We start from the raw sequence: 20001 nt of genomic DNA, 5'->3' as shown, positions 1-20001 counted from the left end.
ACTATGGTTGGCCAGCCAGACTAAGTTTCAAACAAGAAGATAATCTTGAGTTAAAGTTTATCAAGCAACTGTTACAGCTAGTTTGGTCCTACTAACCATAGGGGAATGCCCAAGTGGAAACATTCAAAAGAATGTTGCTGAATATGTTGAGGACTCTACAATCCCAACAAAAGCAGTAACGGAGCCAGGACAGAGTTACGCTAGTCCTTGCATACAACTAAACAAATAATGAATCCACATGAGTTGCTCTTGCACCTAATGTCTGGGAAAAAAGACCGGATTGCCTATCGACCTGTAAACCAAGAAATAGGGTCCTCCTGATCCAGTGCAATGGACAAACAGTAAAACATAAACTAGGAGACAAATGGATTGTTGAACCTTGCATTGCGGAGAATAAAATGCAAGGAATTCCTGTGTACTGAATCCATCAAGCCCATAACTAGATACAGTGCAAATTGCTCCACCAAAATCACCTGTTTCTGATTGATCTAAGCACAAAACCGATAACTGGTAAAGACAAATAGTGGCCATGAACAATAGGAAAGAAGGTCTGAGAAATCAGTCCTACAGCCAACTCAAAGAAAGCACTCTGGAAGGAACAGACTAGAGATATTTTAACTGTGGGAGGAAGATTCTTTAACTTAGCAATCAAGAAATGCAACTCACTATTAGACTCACTTACGGAAAATCCCTTACTTGCCTGTTTCAGAACTAGTCTCAAATGGTGCTATTCATAATAAAAAAAATTGCTCTTTCTAGCTTATTTTCCTACGTGTCTTCACTGTCTCACCAGCTGTCCATCTTCTGTTAGTCCAGTCTCTTCACTATTCCTTTCCTCCATTGCGACCTATTGCTTCCTCAGTGCTTACATACACGAGTTGTGTGCAGTATATAATATCTATCTATCTATCTATCTATCTATCTATCTATCTATCTATCTATCTATCTATCTATCTATCTATCTATCTATCTATCTATCTATCTATCTACCTGTCTGTCTGTCTGTCTGTCTATCTATCTATTTATCTACCTATCCCTTCATACATTCATCGATATTACTACATAAAAAGCTGCACTTCACTCTGAAATGTGCTAAAGAATGTGTCCCCTTGCTCATTTTGGATAGATTTTTTTTAAATGATTTTCTCATACATGGTCACCTACTCAGAAGCAAAAAATAGAACTGCTTTACAAAATAATCAGTCATTCAAACACAAAAAAAGCATTAAGTTAAGCTATAGTTATTCCAAGGATATGGATTATACTTCAGATTTGAAGCATTTTAAACAGATACAGCAAACGGATTTGAGAGCTCAATTCAATGTATGATTAATCAGCTGAAAGTTATACACCGCAAAGTATGAACGTCATATTTACTTTAACCTTGCACTGTTCCTTTCTTAATACTTGAAGATGTTTGGACCAGCATCTTAAGAAAATGAAATTTGGACTGTGCAATTCATGTGGCGGTAGCAGCACTGGTGGCTCCTCCGCTAAGGCGGAGGAGCGTTGCCACACTGCCTTCAAGCAGGAAAAGAAAGGAAAAAATAAAATGATAATAACGTAATGTTATTATTATTTATTCTTGTCCTTCTGCTGCAGTAGCTTCCACGAGGGGGCAGGGCTGAAGAGCAGGGGAGGAGGGTACAACCCTCCTAAGTGCGCAAAGACTGTATGGTTGGCACTCTCGGTCATGCGCACTTTCCCTCTTCTCCATGCAGGCTGCATTACAGCCTGCATAGAGAATATGCCCACACCTACAGCCCCTGACTGAGCGTCATGACACGGCACTCAGACCAATCTCAATGCTGCATTGAAACATTGTGATTGGTCAGGGGAGCAGGAGCAGAGACGCGTGGGAAGGTAAGTGGTTTTATTTTTTAATTGTGACTCGCGCGACCCACAACCCCCCTGCCCGCACACGCTTACACCACCCCACGTCCTCCCCCAAGCCATGCTGGCTGCCACTGGCAAGCAGTGTATTGTAAATAATGATAGTCCTTTGTAGCCGGATGTAATGTAGATAAATATAGTGGATTTATTGTCAAGATAATCACATCAGTAAATTACAGGAAGATGGTAAATCCATACGTCGCCCCACCAGGAGCAGCCTCTGTCCTGCTCAGCCTGCACACCAACTGACACTCCCAGCTCCTCAAGCACCCAACATTCCACGACCTCATCATACTTCCAACATTCTAGATATCATCAGACACACCAACACTCAAACTGGCTGAGCAGTAGAGAAGAGTCACTTAGGCAAGGGGAAATGCAGCAGTAGATTATAACACAGTGAATCTCCTAAAATTAAGCCACTTATTTTGCCCTGTGATGTATGATCAAAATGACAACACATAGCCCAAGAGTATCCAGTGCCAAGGAAGTGTGGAAAGGACACCGTACCTGCCGTAGAGAAGCGGCATCCTCGCGCGGGGAGGGGTCCGTCTGACATAGATAATGCCTTGTTCCCTCTCCCTAGGTGTTCTTCTCTATCTCTCCCACTGCAGGGTTGCCGAAGCCAGAAACCGGAAGACCGACACCCGGATGCAGTTCAACCTGAACCCGGAAGTACCGCCCCCGACTACAACCCGGAAGGAATAAAAACCCACGAACCACAACGAAGGGCGTTCCAACCCGCGGACTTGTGGCAGGAGGCAGCAAGGAAGGAACCGGAGCAGAGAGAGAGAGACGAGGAGCCGGAGCTCCAACCGGAAGACGTGGAGGAGGACGCCGACGGCGACGTGTGGTCTGAGGACTGGTGGAGTCCTCAGGAGGTTGCTGGAGAGCGGCCGCAACTCACCAGGGAGTTGCGGCGGGCCACGTGAGTAACCGTCATCCGTCTCCGTGTGCCGTTTGTAGATAGTTGTACTTAAGTGTAAATAATATAGCGCTGCACCTACTAGAACACGAGAGCACTGTGTATATAGTTATAGATAGGCCCCCACCTTCCCACACCTCGAGCACCCTGTCAACCCTTGGTCTTCCCTTCTATTTTTCGGCCTCTTCACCTCCCCGTCATACCCGTCCCTCACTTTCCACTTTCTGTGTCTCCACCTCCTGGTGTCGGTGATAGTTGTACAGACCGAGAGGAGTGAAAGACTAACGGTCCTCTATTATCTTTTCTCTCGCCCCAAACCTCCGAGGCTCACCTGCAGAAGTCACAGACCCACGGCATTACAGAGAGGGAAGCCTTAACCTACCCGGAGGACTTCAGGAACAGCCGGAGCCCCTCCGTTTCCCCACCGACCGGAAGACATCTCTACCTCTGTTTCCCCAGGAGAACTCCATCGATTACCTTTTGGTCAGAGACTTCTAAGCCATCCCTACCTGTACCTACAATAAAACTCGCTTAACATAGCACACTATATCTGGCCTCCCCGCCTGTTATTCCGGCCCGCCGAATCCCACACCCCACAAGTGGTGTCAGAAGTGGGATTCCCCGGAGGCATGGAGGCCGCGGTTAAGAAGCTGGCCGAAAGCCAGGAGCAACTCGGACAAATGATGGAACGCTTCCTGAAGACCGCTGAGGACGACCGGGGCCAACTCCACGACGTCCTGAAAGGGCAAGGGACTGCACAGGACCAGGCTCTGGGGAAGCTCACGGAGGCGATGGGACAGCAGAGGCCTCTGGCTCCATTACCATCAGTCGTTCTCCAGAAATATGTCGCGGGGGAAGACCCCGACTTTTTTTTCACGAATTTCGAAAGACTGGCTCAGGCCGCCAACTGGCCTGTGGATCGCTGGGTTCATTACTTGGGTCCGTTGCTGACCGGGGAGTTACAATCGGCCTATCAACAGGCCAATATACAGGGACAGACGCCGTATGCCGACATAAAGAAATGCATCCTCGAGCGTCTGGGGATAGACGAGGAATCCTATAGGATCCGCCTACGGCAAGTACGAGAGGGGCCCCAAGAAACTCCTCGGGCACTCTCATACCGCATTCAGGACCTGACATCCCGGTGGCTGAAAACTACTACGTCGACTAAGGAGGAGATAGTCGCTAAAATAAACCTGGAACAGTTCCTCGCCTCTCTTCATCCGAGCACCCAAAAATGGGTGCGGCAGCATGCACACCTGACGCTCGAACGAGCAGTCGAGATAGCCAGTGCCTACAGCAAAGCCCAAGAGATCCAGAAGACCAAAGAAGAACACCTCCCTCGGAGCTCGCATGGAAGCCACATCCGACCCCCTCGACCACCCGTTCCCCGAAAAGCAGAACCCGCTCCTTTTGTTCCCTATCCGATGATGCCTCGACCAAACCCACCTGGACCCCAATGTTACCACTGCGGTGGTTTTGGACACATTGCCCGTCACTGCCCCCAGAAGGAGGAGCCTATGGAAATCGGGGTGACTCGGAATTATGTGTGTCTCACCGCGGGAACCTCACCTCCACCGTTTAGGTGTCCTGTGAAAATCAACAACCAACCCCTTATGGCGCTGGCCGACACCGGCTGTAGACACAGCGTGGTACGACCTCAAGACATGCCGAAACCTGTCGGCCCTTTCACCGGATCAGTAGCCATCAAATGCGTACACGGAGACACCAAAAGCTATCCCACAGCCCGAGTCACGGTACAAACCAGTACTGACCACGGAAGAACCCTGAATGTAGGACTAATCCCTAACTTGCCAGAACAAGCCATTCTGGGCAGTGATTATAGTGGACTCCCCCTTCTCCTAAAAGACACTACCGACTCCTTGGAAAAATGGTGGAAGGAAGCCCCTTTTTCCCAAAACCACCTCTTAAGACCCTCCCCCGAGAAACAGAACAAAACAAAAAACCAAAAGAAAAAGGAAAGAAGGAGGTACACAGAAGCATATCCAGTCCAGGAGGCTCTGCATCCTTGGGAAACGGACCGTGAATTCAGAGCTGCACAGCCAGAAGATCCCATCCTACAAAACGCATGGGGACAGGCGCTTGACAACGAGGATCCACTACATGTAGGTCCATACTTTTTCCGTTCTAGGGGCCTTTTGTATCGAAAAATAGACACCCGGAAACCTTCACAGTTGGTTATTCCGGTTCCATTCCGGGATAAGGTGTTGTTCCTTGCGCATAGTCATCTCCTGGGTGGCCACTTCGGGGAAGAGAAGACAGGACAGGCAATACTCGAAAAATTCTACTGGCCGGGAGTGTATAGCCAAATCAAACAATATTGCAAGGAGTGTGCCATCTGTCAAAAAAATAGCCGCTACAGACCCCCAAGAGCACCCCTCCGGCCCCTCCCTCTCATCGACATACCCTTTAGCAGGGTAGGTATGGACCTTATCGGGCCCATGTTGCCCTCCAGGAGCGGCTGTAGATATGCTTTGGTGGTGGTGGACTATGCCACCCGCTTCCCGGAAGCTGTCGCCCTGAGACATCCCACCACCCAGAACATAGCAAAAGCCCTGGTGTCTATCTTTTCTCGGGTAGGATTTCCACGTGAAATTTTAACGGACCAAGGAACCCCGTTCGTGTCCGCCTTGATGCGTCAGGTATGCTCCCAGCTGGGTATCAAGCAGCTGAGAACCGCAGCGTACCACCCACAGACGGATGGGTTAGTGGAACGCTACAACGCCACCCTGAAAGCCACTCTGAAAAAGCTGTTGGAATTGGAAAGCAAGCGGTGGGAGGAGATGTTGCCCCTGGCACTGTTCGCTATCCGGTGCAAAACCCAAAGTAGCACCGGATATTCCCCATATGAACTGTTGTATGGAAGACCTCCCAGAACCCTCCTAGACATGGCCCGCGAGGCGTGGGAGGCAGAACCGGATCGTACCCGGCCCCTTCCCGAGTACGTGGAAAATCTAAAGACCCACCTCACCCAAGTCCGGGACATTGTACGGCAACACATGGAAAAGGCCCAAACGTCCCAAAAACAACAGTACGATAAGGGAGCCAAGAAAAGGGTCTTGGCTGTTGGCGATCTGGTGTTGTTGCTACTGCCCTCCTCTGACCACAAGCTCCTAGGGCAATGGCAGGGTCCATTTACCGTCCTTCGTCAGGTAACCCCCGTCACCTACGAAGTAGAGACCGAGCCTACCAGAGGAGTCAGGCAGATCTACCACATCAATCTCTTAAAGAAGTGGGAGGGGCCCCGACCTGCTTTATCTAGTGAACCGGTGCGTAACCCCTTGTCCTTTGAGGGTTGCATAGACCCGGATCTAACCCCGTCATTGACAGAAGAACTAAAGACCGTGTTGTCCCCGGTACAGAACGTCTTCTCCTCCCTGCCAGGACGTACAACCCTAGTGGAACACGCCATCCAAACTGATCCAGGGGTAACTGTGAGACAACGGCCCTATCGGGTCCCGGAAGCACGCAGAAACATCATAAAGAAGGAAACAGAACAGATGTTGCAGATGGGCATTATCGAGCCGTCGGTTAGCAGCTGGAACTCGCCGATAGTACTGGTCCCCAAACCCGACGGCTCGGTGCGGTTCTGTATAGACTTTCGAGCAGTAAACACAGTCTCGCGATTTGATTCCTACCCCCTTCCACGGGTTGATGAGATGGTGGAAAGAATAGGAGCCGCCAAATATATCAGCACGCTCGACTTATGCAAGGGATACTGGCAGATACCCCTGAAGGAGGATGACAAAAGAAAGACTGCCTTCTCTACCCCTGAGTGCTTGTTTCAGTTCCGGGTGATGCCTTTCGGCCTACACGGAGCCCCCGCCACTTTTCAGAGGGCCATGAACAGGGTCCTACAGCCTCACTCCCTCTATGCTGGGGCTTATTTGGATGACATAGTGATCCACAGCAATACCTGGGACCAACATTTGGGGCACCTCCGAGCGGTGGTGGCCGCTCTAGGCAACAGTGGGTTTACCATAAACCCGGCCAAAACCACCTTGGCCGCCCAAAGTGTCAAATACCTGGGCTATCTTTTAGGGGAAGGTCTCATCCGACCCCAAGACAATAAGATAGAGGCCATCCGTTCCATACCCTTCCCTCAGACCAAAACAGAACTCAGGGCCTTTCTGGGACTTCTGGGGTATTACAGACGGTTCATACCGAACTTTTCTCAAACAGCTGTCCCCCTGACAGATCTGCTGAAGAAAAGTACCAAGACAGAGGAGGCCTTAAAACATCCCTCGGTGCCCTTACTGCAGGCCTTCGAAACTTTAAAACAGGCCTTAGTATCCAGACCCGTCCTTGTAAGCCCTGACTATAGCCAACCATTCATCCTCCAAACAGACGCCTCCGATCAGGGGTTGGGGGCCGTCCTGTCCCAGAGGGATCCCATGGGGAATGAAAGACCCATTCTGTATATAAGTAGGAAGCTTTACCCCAGAGAAATGAACTATGCCTGTGTAGAGAAGGAAGCACTAGCTATAAAATGGGCAGTAGACAGTCTCCGTTATTACCTGGAGGGGAGGGAATTCGTGCTCTACACAGACCATGCCCCTCTGGCGTGGATGGCCCGCAACCGAGGCCACAACGACAGGGTCCTTAGATGGTTCCTTTCCCTTCAACCCTATAGGTTCACAACCAAACATAGGAAAGGGACGGAACAGGGGAATGCAGATTTCCTCTCCCGCTTTCCCTGTTCATTCACCCCTACAAGAAAGACAGCTAGGGAAAGGGGATGTGGAAAGGACACCGTACCTGCCGTAGAGAAGCGGCATCCTCACGCGGGGAGGGGTCCGTCTGACATAGATAATGCCTTGTTCCCTCTCCCTAGGTGTTCTTCTCTATCTCTCCCACTGCAGGGTTGCCGAAGCCAGAAACCGGAAGACCGACACCCGGATGCAGTTCAACCTGAACCCGGAAGTACCGCCCCCGACTACAACCCGGAAGGAATAAAAACCCACGAACCACAACGAAGGGCGTTCCAACCCGCGGACTTGTGGCAGGAGGCAGCAAGGAAGGAACCGGAGCAGAGAGAGAGAGACGAGGAGCCGGAGCTCCAACCGGAAGACGTGGAGGAGGACGCCGACGGCGACGTGTGGTCTGAGGACTGGTGGAGTCCTCAGGAGGTTGCTGGAGAGCGGCCGCAACTCACCAGGGAGTTGCGGCGGGCCACGTGAGTAACCGTCATCCGTCTCCGTGTGCCGTTTGTAGATAGTTGTACTTAAGTGTAAATAATATAGCGCTGCACCTACTAGAACACGAGAGCACTGTGTATATAGTTATAGATAGGCCCCCACCTTCCCACACCTCGAGCACCCTGTCAACCCTTGGTCTTCCCTTCTATTTTTCGGCCTCTTCACCTCCCCGTCATACCCGTCCCTCACTTTCCACTTTCTGTGTCTCCACCTCCTGGTGTCGGTGATAGTTGTACAGACCGAGAGGAGTGAAAGACTAACGGTCCTCTATTATCTTTTCTCTCGCCCCAAACCTCCGAGGCTCACCTGCAGAAGTCAAAGACCCACGGCATTACAGAGAGGGAAGCCTTAACCTACCCGGAGGACTTCAGGAACAGCCGGAGCCCCTCCGTTTCCCCACCGACCGGAAGACATCTCTACCTCTGTTTCCCCAGGAGAACTCCATCGATTACCTTTTGGTCAGAGACTTCTAAGCCATCCCTACCTGTACCTACAATAAAACTCGCTTAACATAGCACACTATATCTGGCCTCCCCGCCTGTTATTCCGGCCCGCCGAATCCCACACCCCACAGGAAGATAAGAGACTTTACAGACTGTAGGGAGTGCGGATTTAATTGTTTATGTTTTTAAAATAAACGTATGTCCTACTATATGGCCACAGAAAACTCAAAACGTACTAGGGTTTTCAAGTCCTGTCTTCTTAAGATAATACAGAGTGGGAATTCAAGTTTTAACCTACTTATCAAAGCCTCAAAACTATTTATTATTCTTTATCAAAATGTGGAATGAATAAATATGTTAATCAAAATCAAGCAGAGCTCTTCAATTCTTAGTAATAACAGTAGGACATTCAAGGTATGTATTCGAATCCATATTCATTTTCATTGAGAGAAGACATAATTTTTAGACAAAGTTTATTCTTAAGATTCACATGAAATATCATGGCTACCTTCCTTTTTTCCTTCATTTATGTGTGGGTGAGGGCTAACTCTATAGTATATCGACCTGAAAAACAATTGCAGCCCAAGTATTGACTATCACTATATTGTCAAGGTCAATAGATGTGGAGTCAAGAACAATGAGTAGTATGTTTAGTTGATTACTAGAATCATGGATTTGGATCTTTAAGACTAACACTTCAACAACCTCTCCTTCCAATCAACAAATGGACCTCCTTTAATCCAGTCATGCACATGGGCCTCTCTAATATCCTGAACTCTCTCTATGCAATATCTGAAGAAGATGATGTGGAGAGACATTTCTTTCATGGACAGCTATAATGCCTTGTAGTGAAAGCCAGAGATCTTTGAAAGCCAGAAAGCTGATGCGCCTGCTTTCAACCAAGACCATCACCATAGGAACATAGAGATTGAGGGCCATGTAGAGACACATTGCAATCCCGAATGTAAACTGGGATGGAGGCAAGATGGCCGTTAGTGCATTGTAGGGAGTAGTCGCATTTTACTCCCTCTCCTGATCCAAGCTTGGTGCAGGACCTTAACAACGAAAAGAGATGTGGTGAAGTCATGAGACTATGTGGCTAGTACATTGGTCAATCTTGAGGCTCTGGAGAGCGGCACAGGCTAGACGCTGGATAGGAGACTTCAGCGGGGAGAAGAGAAGAATGTCGGCGTGTTCAAGGGAGGTCAGCGGACCGGGGGCCATCCCGAAAGTGCCGATACCGGGCAAGAAAACTACTGCAGCACTAAGCGCAACTCAGAAGGCGCAACAACGGAAGATCGAGAGAGAGAAGAAGGCAGAACTGAAGGCGCAGGCTGGAGCAGCACGAAGAGCACCGCTGCAAGGAGAAGTATTAAATATAACAGCTGACAGAGAAAAGAAAGAGAGCAAACAGAACACCAGAAATGTCGGCGTATCAAGCAAAGATAAGGACAAGGACGCAGCGTTGAGACAGCCTACCTTGTCGGAAACATTCGCCAAGAGATCCATGGCGGCTCTGTCCGGCGGACCCATTAAGGACACAGGAGCGGGTTCTGTGGACATCGCCGAGGAGCAGCCGGTAGATGGGGGTGGCGGAGAGAGCATTGTCGAGATTGTGGAGACTGTGGAGCAGATGGCGGAACGAGCCGGTGGAGCTCCAGGAAGTAATGGCGTTTGCTTAGATGGGAGCAGCACAGAGCAGTTCCCCCTCGAGAAGAGCAGCATCAGAGTTGCTGAGCAACCTGGGGCACGCATAGGAGAGAACACGCCCAGCGCGAAGGAGAACAGAATGCAAGATCAGAGGGGGACAGACCGAGCGGCGGAGGCGGCTGAGGCGGCTCCTGCTATAGCACATTGCACGGGAGAGAGGAAAACCCAAGAAGTAAAATAAAATGGAGGGTCAACGCAAAAGGAGATGGAAGGTATGAATAACGCGTTAATGATGGACGCTTTGCTACAGGTAGAGGCTGAGATCAGCAACAACCTGGGGATGAAACCGGATGCAAATTGGGGAAGTCTGGCGAGCCTAGACTCACAAAGAGAACGCAAAGGGGATACATTTTTCTAAGTTAATGAGGGGTCAAGCTCATCCAGTGAGGAAGAGGAGCTAGGGACAACGGAATTATCATCGGAGGAGGAGGAAGAAAGTACTGAACCTGGCGTAATAAACGCGCAGAAAAAGAAAAAGTCAGCTACAAAACGTTGTTCAGCCGCAAAAACAAATAAAAAACTTTTGTGGGACTACTCCGCCACAGCAGGTACTTTCCAAGAGGGTATGCAAGGGGCACATGGGAAGGACTTTGTAAGTGAGGATGATGGGATGGGGAATCACGCTACCCTGGACTTATTAGTTAATATGCTAAAGCAAATACAGGGAGAGGCCAGGGCAGAAAGCCGCAGAGCTAGGCATGACACAAAAAAAATACAAGCCTCCATAAGGAAGATGAACAAGAAGTATGAGGAAGTGGAGGGGAGAGTGGAGCTGGTAGAGGAAAGGATGGGAAGATTGGAGGACGAGGTGACAGATTGGCAGAAATTCAAGCTGGAACAGATAAAGATAGTGGAAGACCTGCAATGGAAAGTGGAGGACTTTGAGAACCGCCAGAGACGGAACAACGTAAGGCTTTTGGGACTGGAGGAAGGGGTGGAAGGGCAGGACGCAAGGGGATACGTGATTAGGCTATTAAAGGGCGCCTTCCCGGAGGCTAAGTGGCAATGGGAAGATGAGGTACAAAGGGCCCATAGGTTCCCATTGACAATTAAAAAAAGGCAAGGAGGGAACCAGGATACCCTGCCCAGGGCGATGCTTGTGTTTTTTGGCAATTTTTTGGCAAGGCAGGAGGTGATGGAAAAAGCCAGGCCGGACTCTAAGAGAACAGTTGAGGGGGTTACATTTTTCACGAGGCCTGACTTCTGCCATGTAACTGTTGAGAGGCGCTGGCGTTTAAGACAATTAATAGCCCCTTTCCAACGACAAGGCGCAGAAGCATACTTGACATTTCCGGCGAAACTTAAAGTCATTAACGGTGGTCGCACGAGGATGTTCTTCTCTGAGGTAAAAGCAGGGGAGTACCTCAAAGAGCTAACGGAGCAGCGCAGGGGGAACTAAGGAAGATTAATAATGCTGTAGGATAAGAAAAGCCACATGGAACTGAATATGGTTTATGGACTATGGACTATGTATTTTGTACAAATGGAAGGGAGAGGGAGGGTGACACTACAATGCAAGCAGTCAACACATAGGTCCGGATTGACCTATTTGCCTGTACAAGGGGGGGAGGGATTGCAGCGGGTGGAAAGGGGTGGGGGGGTGGGGGGGAGGGAAAGGGCTTAACAAAGTGGGAAAAACAGCACAAAAGGTCAAATTGGGAGGAGATGTTGAAATTTATAAGATATGCAACAGAACGGAATAAGTGGGCTAAGAGCACTGGAAAAATCTATAACGAAATATGGCGCTAAGGGTTGCGACAGTGAATATATGTGGCCTAAATGATGGAGGTAAAAGGCAGAAGGCGGCAGCCATGTTTAGATTGCTAAGACTAGATGTGATCTGTTTACAGGAGACACACATTATGGGAAAAGAAAAATTTAGACTGGAACAGATGGGATAAGAGTTATTGGCTAACACAAGTCAGGATACAAGAACAAAGGGGGTGGCTATCCTAGCAAGGAAAGGGGCTAATAAACTCAGAAGAAAAATGGAGGATTCTGAGGGAAGATGGGTCATAGTTGAAGTGGAAACTATTGCTGGCAATTTAACAATTGTATCTGTATATGGCCCAAATGATGACAACCCTGGAATGTTCGAATGGCTAGATAAGGAACTTGCACTCTGGATAGAGCCGGTAATTTTTTGCGGCGATTTTAATATTAATGGTTTGCACGGGCTGGGGAAATCAGGAGGGGGGAGATATGTTGGGCGGAAAAGAAAAATATGCAATGCAGTAAACAACTTGATGCAGAATAATGCCATGTCAGATGTATGGACTAAATACAATCCACTTGGGTCAGGGAGCACTTTTTACTCAGCACCACATAGAACGGTTACTAGGCTAGATTATGTCTTAGTGTCCAACGATAAACTAATTGGGACCCTTTAAAGAAGGCTGCCTAGATTGATATCGGATCATAATATATTGGTATTGACCATGCCGAGGGTGGACAGAGGGAGGCCCAATTCTTATACCTGGACATTTGAGAGAAGATTGTTGAAAGAAGAGGGATATATCAATAGGATGAATGAATGGATTACACAGTTTTGGGAAATTAATAGAGGCTCTGCTCCAGCTAATATGATATGGGACACATTTAAGGCCGGGATAAGGGGGGAGACCCTGAGCTATACCCTAAAGAGGAGCAAGATGGAGAGAACAAGGTTGGATAGGTGGATAAAAGAGATGGACAGAATTGAAGAGCAACTAAATAGGGCAGTTACAAGACAAAATGCAATAGACATAGAGGATCATTTATTGGAGATTGAAGTCAAGAAAGCAGAGGCAGGAGTAGCTTTGGCGGAGAAGGCAGCAGGGAATTACCTTGCTAAGAAGGAAAAGTGCTACGAGTATAGCGAGAGGGTAGGACCCTTACTGGCTATTAGAATTAGACAAAACCTGGCAGCAGGTGAAATTAAAGAAATTAGAAATAGCGCAGGGGAAATCGTTAGTAAAACAGAAGAGATTCAGGAGGTATTCAGGGAATTTTATGAGAAACTGTATGACCAGAATGTGGATGATACAGGAGCAGGGTGTAGGGACTATTTGACAGGGATAATACATGAGAAATTGGATTGGGAAGGAAGAGACAAATTAGATCTACCCTTATCATTGCAGGAGCTGAAAATGGCAGTGACCAATCTACCAGGGGGCAAGGCTACAGGGCCAGATCAAATACCAGCCGAGTTTTATAAAACATTCTGGGACAGGCTTGGGAAGGATATGTTGGAGACCTTTAGACAGGCCCAGCTACATAGATTAGCGCCACAGTCCTGGGGCGAGGCAAATATTATTGTGATTTTGAAAAAAGATAAACCACCATTGGATCCAGGGTCATACAGACCTATTACTCTACTGAACGCGGATGTTAAAATGTATGCCAAAGCATTAGCACAAAGACTGAGTAGAGTTATCGAGGGGCTAGTCAGTAAGACACAGCATGGCTTTATCCCCGGGAAAGGGACTACTCAGCATACTAGACAGCTTATTACTATAATGGATGCTGCCGAGGTAGCAGGAGACCCTGTCGCAGCCATATTCCTTGATGCCGAGAAGGTGTTCAACAGGGTCTCCTGGGAGTTTCTATGGAATGTCATGGAGTGGTCCGACATAGGTAAAGGTTATATTAGTGCCATACAGGTATTGTATGAGCAGCCAACAGCAAGGGTGAAAATAAATAAGACCTTTACTAAATTGGTGCGGATAAAACGTGGAACTAGGCAGGGCTGCCCGGCATCGCCCCTACTCTTTGCCTTATATTTAGATCCGTTACTCAGGAGGCTAATTGGTAACAATAATATCTCCCCGGTTGTGCTACAAGAAGCAGAATATAAAGTACTTGCCTACGCAGACGACGTGGCATTGATAACTACGGAACCAGGGAGGGCTATAAGAGAAATAGAGCAGGAGGCAGAAGACTTCGGGGCTCTGTCAGGATACTCGATAAATAAGGGCAAGACCCAGATTATTATGAATAAATATACATCCTATTCAGATCCCAGAGTGGTGAAGGAGGCAGTGTATCTGGGGGTAAGGGTGACGGCAGACTTGGAGGAATTAGTGAAGATAAATATGGAACCATTATTAGTTAAGGTAAAAAACAACACAGAAAGAATACACAACCTACATTTGACGTTAATGGGACGTATAAATGTAATTAAAATGGTTACTTTACCGAAATTTCTTTACCTGTTCAGGGCCATACCTCTTTTCTTTGAACAATTTTGGTTTACTAAGTTAGAAGCAATTCTTAATAGACTAGTGTGGGCACAAGGGAAAACTAGAAGGGCTTACAGGCATATGACACTTACACGAGAAAAAGGGGGTTGGGGCGCTCCGAATTTTAAACTTTATTACTGGGCTGCAGCTTTGCAATACTTCCAGGGATTAATAGGCGGTGGGACTGGCTTTATAAATGTGTACAGAACTGCACTGGGGGAGGGTGCGGTTGATGGGCTCCTGAACACAATAGATTATAGACTTTTTAAACACACCAGGTTTAAAACCCTAAAAGCTGCATATATGATTTGGAAAGGGGTGGGAAAAAACTGGGAGTTGGCAGATTTAGCAGATACACTAGACTACTATCTAATGAAACACTCCCGGTGGATATCTTTAGGGACGGAACCATGAGGATATGGAATGATAGGGGCATTAGGAAAATAGGAGACCTCTTGGATATAGAAGGGGAGATAATACAATTTGAGGAGCTACAAAGGAGATTTGAAATACCCACTAACACCTTCTTTAAGTATCTGCAGGTGAGGTTCTACCTGAGTGATAAAAAGGGAGGATCGTTAGGATTTAAACATTGTAGGTTACTGGATTATATGGAACAAAGTAAACAGTGCACGATTCGCCAGCTGCATGCAGAACTGTATGTTTTCAAAACGGATGATAGAGAGAAATTCTCAAAGAAGTGGGTAGAAAAAGTAGGGACCACCCTGGATGGATTTCAGAAGTCCCTAGACTTAGGAAGATCAGCACTGTGCTCGGCGACGCTGCAGTCACAGCATTATAAAACACTATTCTGCCTCTACCATACGCCGGCAAGAATAGCGCAGTGGGGTGGGGTGGAAGGCATAACTTGTCCTAGATGTAATTCAACTGAAGCGGATATAGTACATATGTTCGCACAATGTCCACAACTGCACACCTTGAAAAGGGCCATCGAAGATTTTTTGGTGAGTTCACTAGATATAAAGACTAAATTAAGTGATGAATTGATATTGATGGGGGTGAAGACTCAGGGTGAAGATGGCCCCACAGAGTTTTTGTTTATGGTGGCAGCTGTATTTCGAATTAGTATTGCACAGGCATGGTTAGACAAGACACCCCCAACATTTCAAACTTGGATAGCAAGATTATTAGCCTCATATAATTTAGAGAAAGCAATATATGAGAGGAAGGGTAGACGGGCAAAAAAATTTGGAGGGGAGATGTGGCAACCTATTACGAAATGGAAAACTGGGCAAAATAGGGAAGGGGTTGGATAAATAGTAGCATCTTGAAAGGGTTGAAATGCAGGGTCAATTCTTTCTTTTCATGTTTTTTCATGTTTCTGTAGTGTTCTGATGCAAGAATGTACCTGTATTGGCTTTGTATAATACTGGATTATGTAAATGTAGTTTTTTTGTGTTGCAAGACCGACTGTAATAATTTGGGGGGTGAAAAAGGTTGTGGAAAAAAATTATAATAAAGATATTTAAAAAAAAAAAAATGTGGAATGAATAAATACGTTAATCAAAATCAAGCAGAGCTCTTCAATTCTTAGTAATAACAGTAGGACATTCAAGGTATGTATTCGAATCCATATTCATTGTCATTGAGAGAAGACATTTTTCAATTTTTAGACAAAGTTTATTCTTAAGATTCACATGAAATATCATGGCTACCTTCCTTTTTTCCTTCATTTATGTGTGGATGAGTGCTAACTCTATCATATATCGACCTGAAAAACAATTGCAGCCCAAGTATTGACTATCACTATATTGTCAAGGTCAATAGATGTGGAGTCAAGAACAATGAGTAGTATGTTTAGTTGATTACTAGAATCATGGATTTGGATCTTTAAGACTAACACTTCAACAACCTCTCCTTCCAATCAACAAATGGACCTCCTTTAATCCAGTCATGCACATGGGCCTCTCTAATTTCCTGAACTCTCTCTACGCAATATCTGAAGAAGATGATGTGGAGAGAAATTTCTTTCATGGACAGCTATAATGCCTTGTAGTGAAAGCCAGAGATCTTTGAAAGCCAGAAAGCTGATGCGCCTGCTTTCAACCAAGACCATCACCATCGGAACATAGAGATTGAGGGCCATGTAGAGACAGGCAAAACAGCACATGTGGCAGCGGAGATTAAACAAATACATCCTTGTCCTGCTTGGCATCAGTGAGACCGGATGGACACAGCCCAGACAGAAAAGACTGGCTCCAGGAGGAATGCTGCTGCAACTTAGGTGTCACCAGATCATTCAACAGAAACTCAGAACGACCATGTCTGCAATGCCAAGAAGTTCTGGAGGTCCCTGCAGGAGAAGATCAAAGAAACAGTGACATCAACCTGCAAGGAGGTACTGGGCCCCAAGAAACACCAGCATAAAGAATGGATCTCCACTGATTAGGCACAATTCATGAGAGAAAGGAAAATAACGCTGCAGTTAACACCAGCCAAAAAACAGCAGAAAAAAGCGAAAGCTCAAGGCAATACACCAAAGCCAACAAGGGAGGAAAGAGAAGCTTAAGAGCAGACAAGCAAAGATTCATCGATAGTCTTGCCACAGAAGCCCAGGCAGTAGCAAGCCATGGAAACTTGAAAGAACTCTACAACTTAACAAGGAGACTCTCTGGCAGATACAGCAAGCCAGAAAGACCTGATCAACACAAAGCTAGGAATACAGTCATGGGTAATGACCGTCAAAAACAAAGATGAGTGGAGCACTATGAAGAACTGCTGAACCGACCTGTGCTGTAGTCTCCACCAGATATACAGCCAGCTGACTTGCCAATCGACTTCAGCAGACCAACCAATGAATAAACACAGCAAGCCATCAAACATCTGAGAAATGGCAAGGAAGCAGGCCTCAACAACATTCCTGCAGAAGCACTGAAGGCAGACCTTGAAACATTAGTTGACGTGTTTTGAAGGATCTGTGAAGAGTAACATGTGCCATCAGACTGGAAGACGAGATATCTCATCAAGATCCTCGAGAACCTGAGTAACTGTGTAAACTACAGAGAGATAACGCTCCTATCAAACCGGGGCAAAGTGTTCAACATAGTCATCCTGAACAGAATAAAGGAATAAGTTGACGCTCAGTTGCAAGATCAGCAAGATGACTTTGGAAAAGTTACATCCTGTTCAGACCAGATTGCAACACTGCGCATCATCATTAAGCAGTTGATGGAATGGAACTCCCACTTCTATACCAACTTAATCGACTATGAGAAGAAATTTGACAGTGTGGACAGTGAGACCCTTTGGAAACTCATCCACCATGATAGTGTGCCATATAAACTCTTAAGAATCATCAGGAATCCTTATGAGGGAATGACCTGCAAGATATTCCATGGAGGACAACTCACCCAAGCCTTCCAAGTTAGGACTGGAGTCTGCCATGGTTGTTAGCTCTTGCCTTTTCTCTTCCTTCTGGCCATAGACTGGATCATGAACATATCTACAGCAAGGAGAAGACATTGGATCCAGTGGCCACCTCGGATGCAGCTCGAGGACCTGGTCCTGGTCCTACTCTCCCATACTCATCTATAATTCCAAGGAATGACTGTAAAGGTGGCAGCCACATTAGCAAAATGTGGGCTCAACATTCACAGGGGAAAAGCCATGACCCTGAAGGCTAACACGACCAGCAGAACTGCAGTCACTCTTGCATGTGATGCACAGGAAGAGGTTGAGGCCTTCACCTGCCTGGGCAGTGTAATAGGCAAGCAGGGAGGCACAGATGCCGAAGTCAAAGCAAGAATTGGCACCACAAGGGTTGCCTTCAGTCAGCGAAAGAATATCTGGAGCTCCAAGGACCGAACACCGCAAGCCAAGATCAGGCTTTTTAACATCAATTTAAAATTGGTTGTTCTGTATTTTTTTTAAAACATATTTTATTGATTTTCTCTTTAACACAACTTCTTCTACCATTGATGTACATTGTTTGGATTGCCATTAATATGCTACGTAGTGGATCTCGAAATAAAATAAACAATTGTACTATTGTCGATGGATTATCCTTGGTACTATTAACAATTTTCACATACATACTTCCATGTGCTTGTAGTGTCCATCAAGATTCTGTTTCAGCCATGTACATAACTTAGTATAGGCGCTGTAACAAGTTACGTCCCTCCCAACGTAACCTAATCTAACTGTGTTTCCACCCCATCCCTCCCCATAGACTCAGTTCTGCATGTATATATTCATGTTGACAGTCAGCATAACTATATTAACAGTTATAATTTGTGGCTTAAATCTTGCAAATGGTACCCATTATATAATATAGCGCTGCAATGTTGTTATTTTGGCATTGCCCACTCCCTGCCAGCATCCTAAACAATCTAACATTGCCCCCTCTACAGTGACTGTACCTCTGTGGCTATAAATTCCTCCAGCATCATATTTCATTCTAAGGAGATAGGCTTTTTCCGCAGCCCCTTGTGTTCTTCCCTCTGTACTTCTGCACTTTCTGCTTTACCCCATCTGATCACTTCACTGTACCAGTCTAGCACTGACGGTGTTTTTGCCGCTTTCCACCTCATGCTTACTGTACGTTTGGCGAGAATCAATGCCAAGGTAGCAAATCTATGTGTGGGGCTCTCTTGTTTGGTTCTAGCTGTTATTCCTAATATGTAGTACTCAAACGACTGTCCTCCCCTCCCTGGGGCAACCTCATTTATTATTGTGTGCACTGTACCCCAGTAATTTGTCAGCCGTGGACATGCCCAAAGCATATGTAATAAGTTTGCATTGGCGTTTTTACATCGGGGGCATTCCTCCACTATATCTGGAAACATCAAACTTAATCTGTGGGGGGTGAAGTAAGCATGATGTGCAAACATAAGATGAATGAACTTAAACTTTGGATTTCGTGACACCTTCCTTGGGTTTTCTAGTAATATTTTCCATTCTTTGTCTGTTAATTCACGGCCTATGTCTGTGTTCCATTTATCCCGAAGAGACTGTAGTGATACTGCAGCACATGTTCGAATCCCACGATATAGCCATTTAGTCAAATGACTGTCATTACCCATCAAATATTTCATTTGTACTAATTCATGTATCGGGGGTTCTGCCCCTCCAGGTGCCCATTTGTTCCTAACATATCTTGTTATATGCGCATAAAGAAGAAATAATGTATTCGGTACTCCCTGTTCCCTCACGGATATTGTCATGATTCATCAATGTATGGTCTGTGAATAACATTTACACCGTGTCTACACCTGCTTCTACCCAGATGGATATACGCTTAGGTGTGACTGTCCCAAACAGCAAAGGGAGTCACAGCAATGGAATATTAGGTGCGAACGGGGTCAGCTTTTTAGTATAGTTCAGCGCCTTTTTCCGGTACAACAATGCGACTTTTAACAGTGGGGGTGCATTTAGTGGGGATCTTATTTTTGGTAATAGAAGCGTGTGAAGCATCCCCCTATCCCATTCCCGCCGACTCATGGTAATCTCCTGCAGGTTGCGGCCCACAATCAAGTACGTCAGCCATTGTAATTGACATGCATAACAGTAAGCTCTGAAGTCTGGGACACCCACTCCCCTATGTTTTGCATCTAATTACAGTTTTGACAATC

The 20001-nt window shown here is 46.6% G+C and overlaps 1 protein-coding gene across 1 annotated transcript in view; it reads left to right on the top strand.

The window, feature by feature from the left end:
- LOC144773083 (F-box only protein 36-like) overlaps positions 1-20001 on the top strand; it is a 337880-nt gene that overhangs the window by 123221 nt on the left and 194658 nt on the right. The window lies entirely within an intron of this gene.

Source organism: Lissotriton helveticus, chromosome 8 (assembly GCF_964261635.1).
Source record: "Lissotriton helveticus chromosome 8, aLisHel1.1, whole genome shotgun sequence".
Taxonomy (NCBI): domain Eukaryota; kingdom Metazoa; phylum Chordata; class Amphibia; order Caudata; family Salamandridae; genus Lissotriton; species Lissotriton helveticus.
The sequence above is the reverse complement of the archived record's forward strand: the minus strand, read 5'-3'. Positions and strand labels throughout refer to the sequence as shown.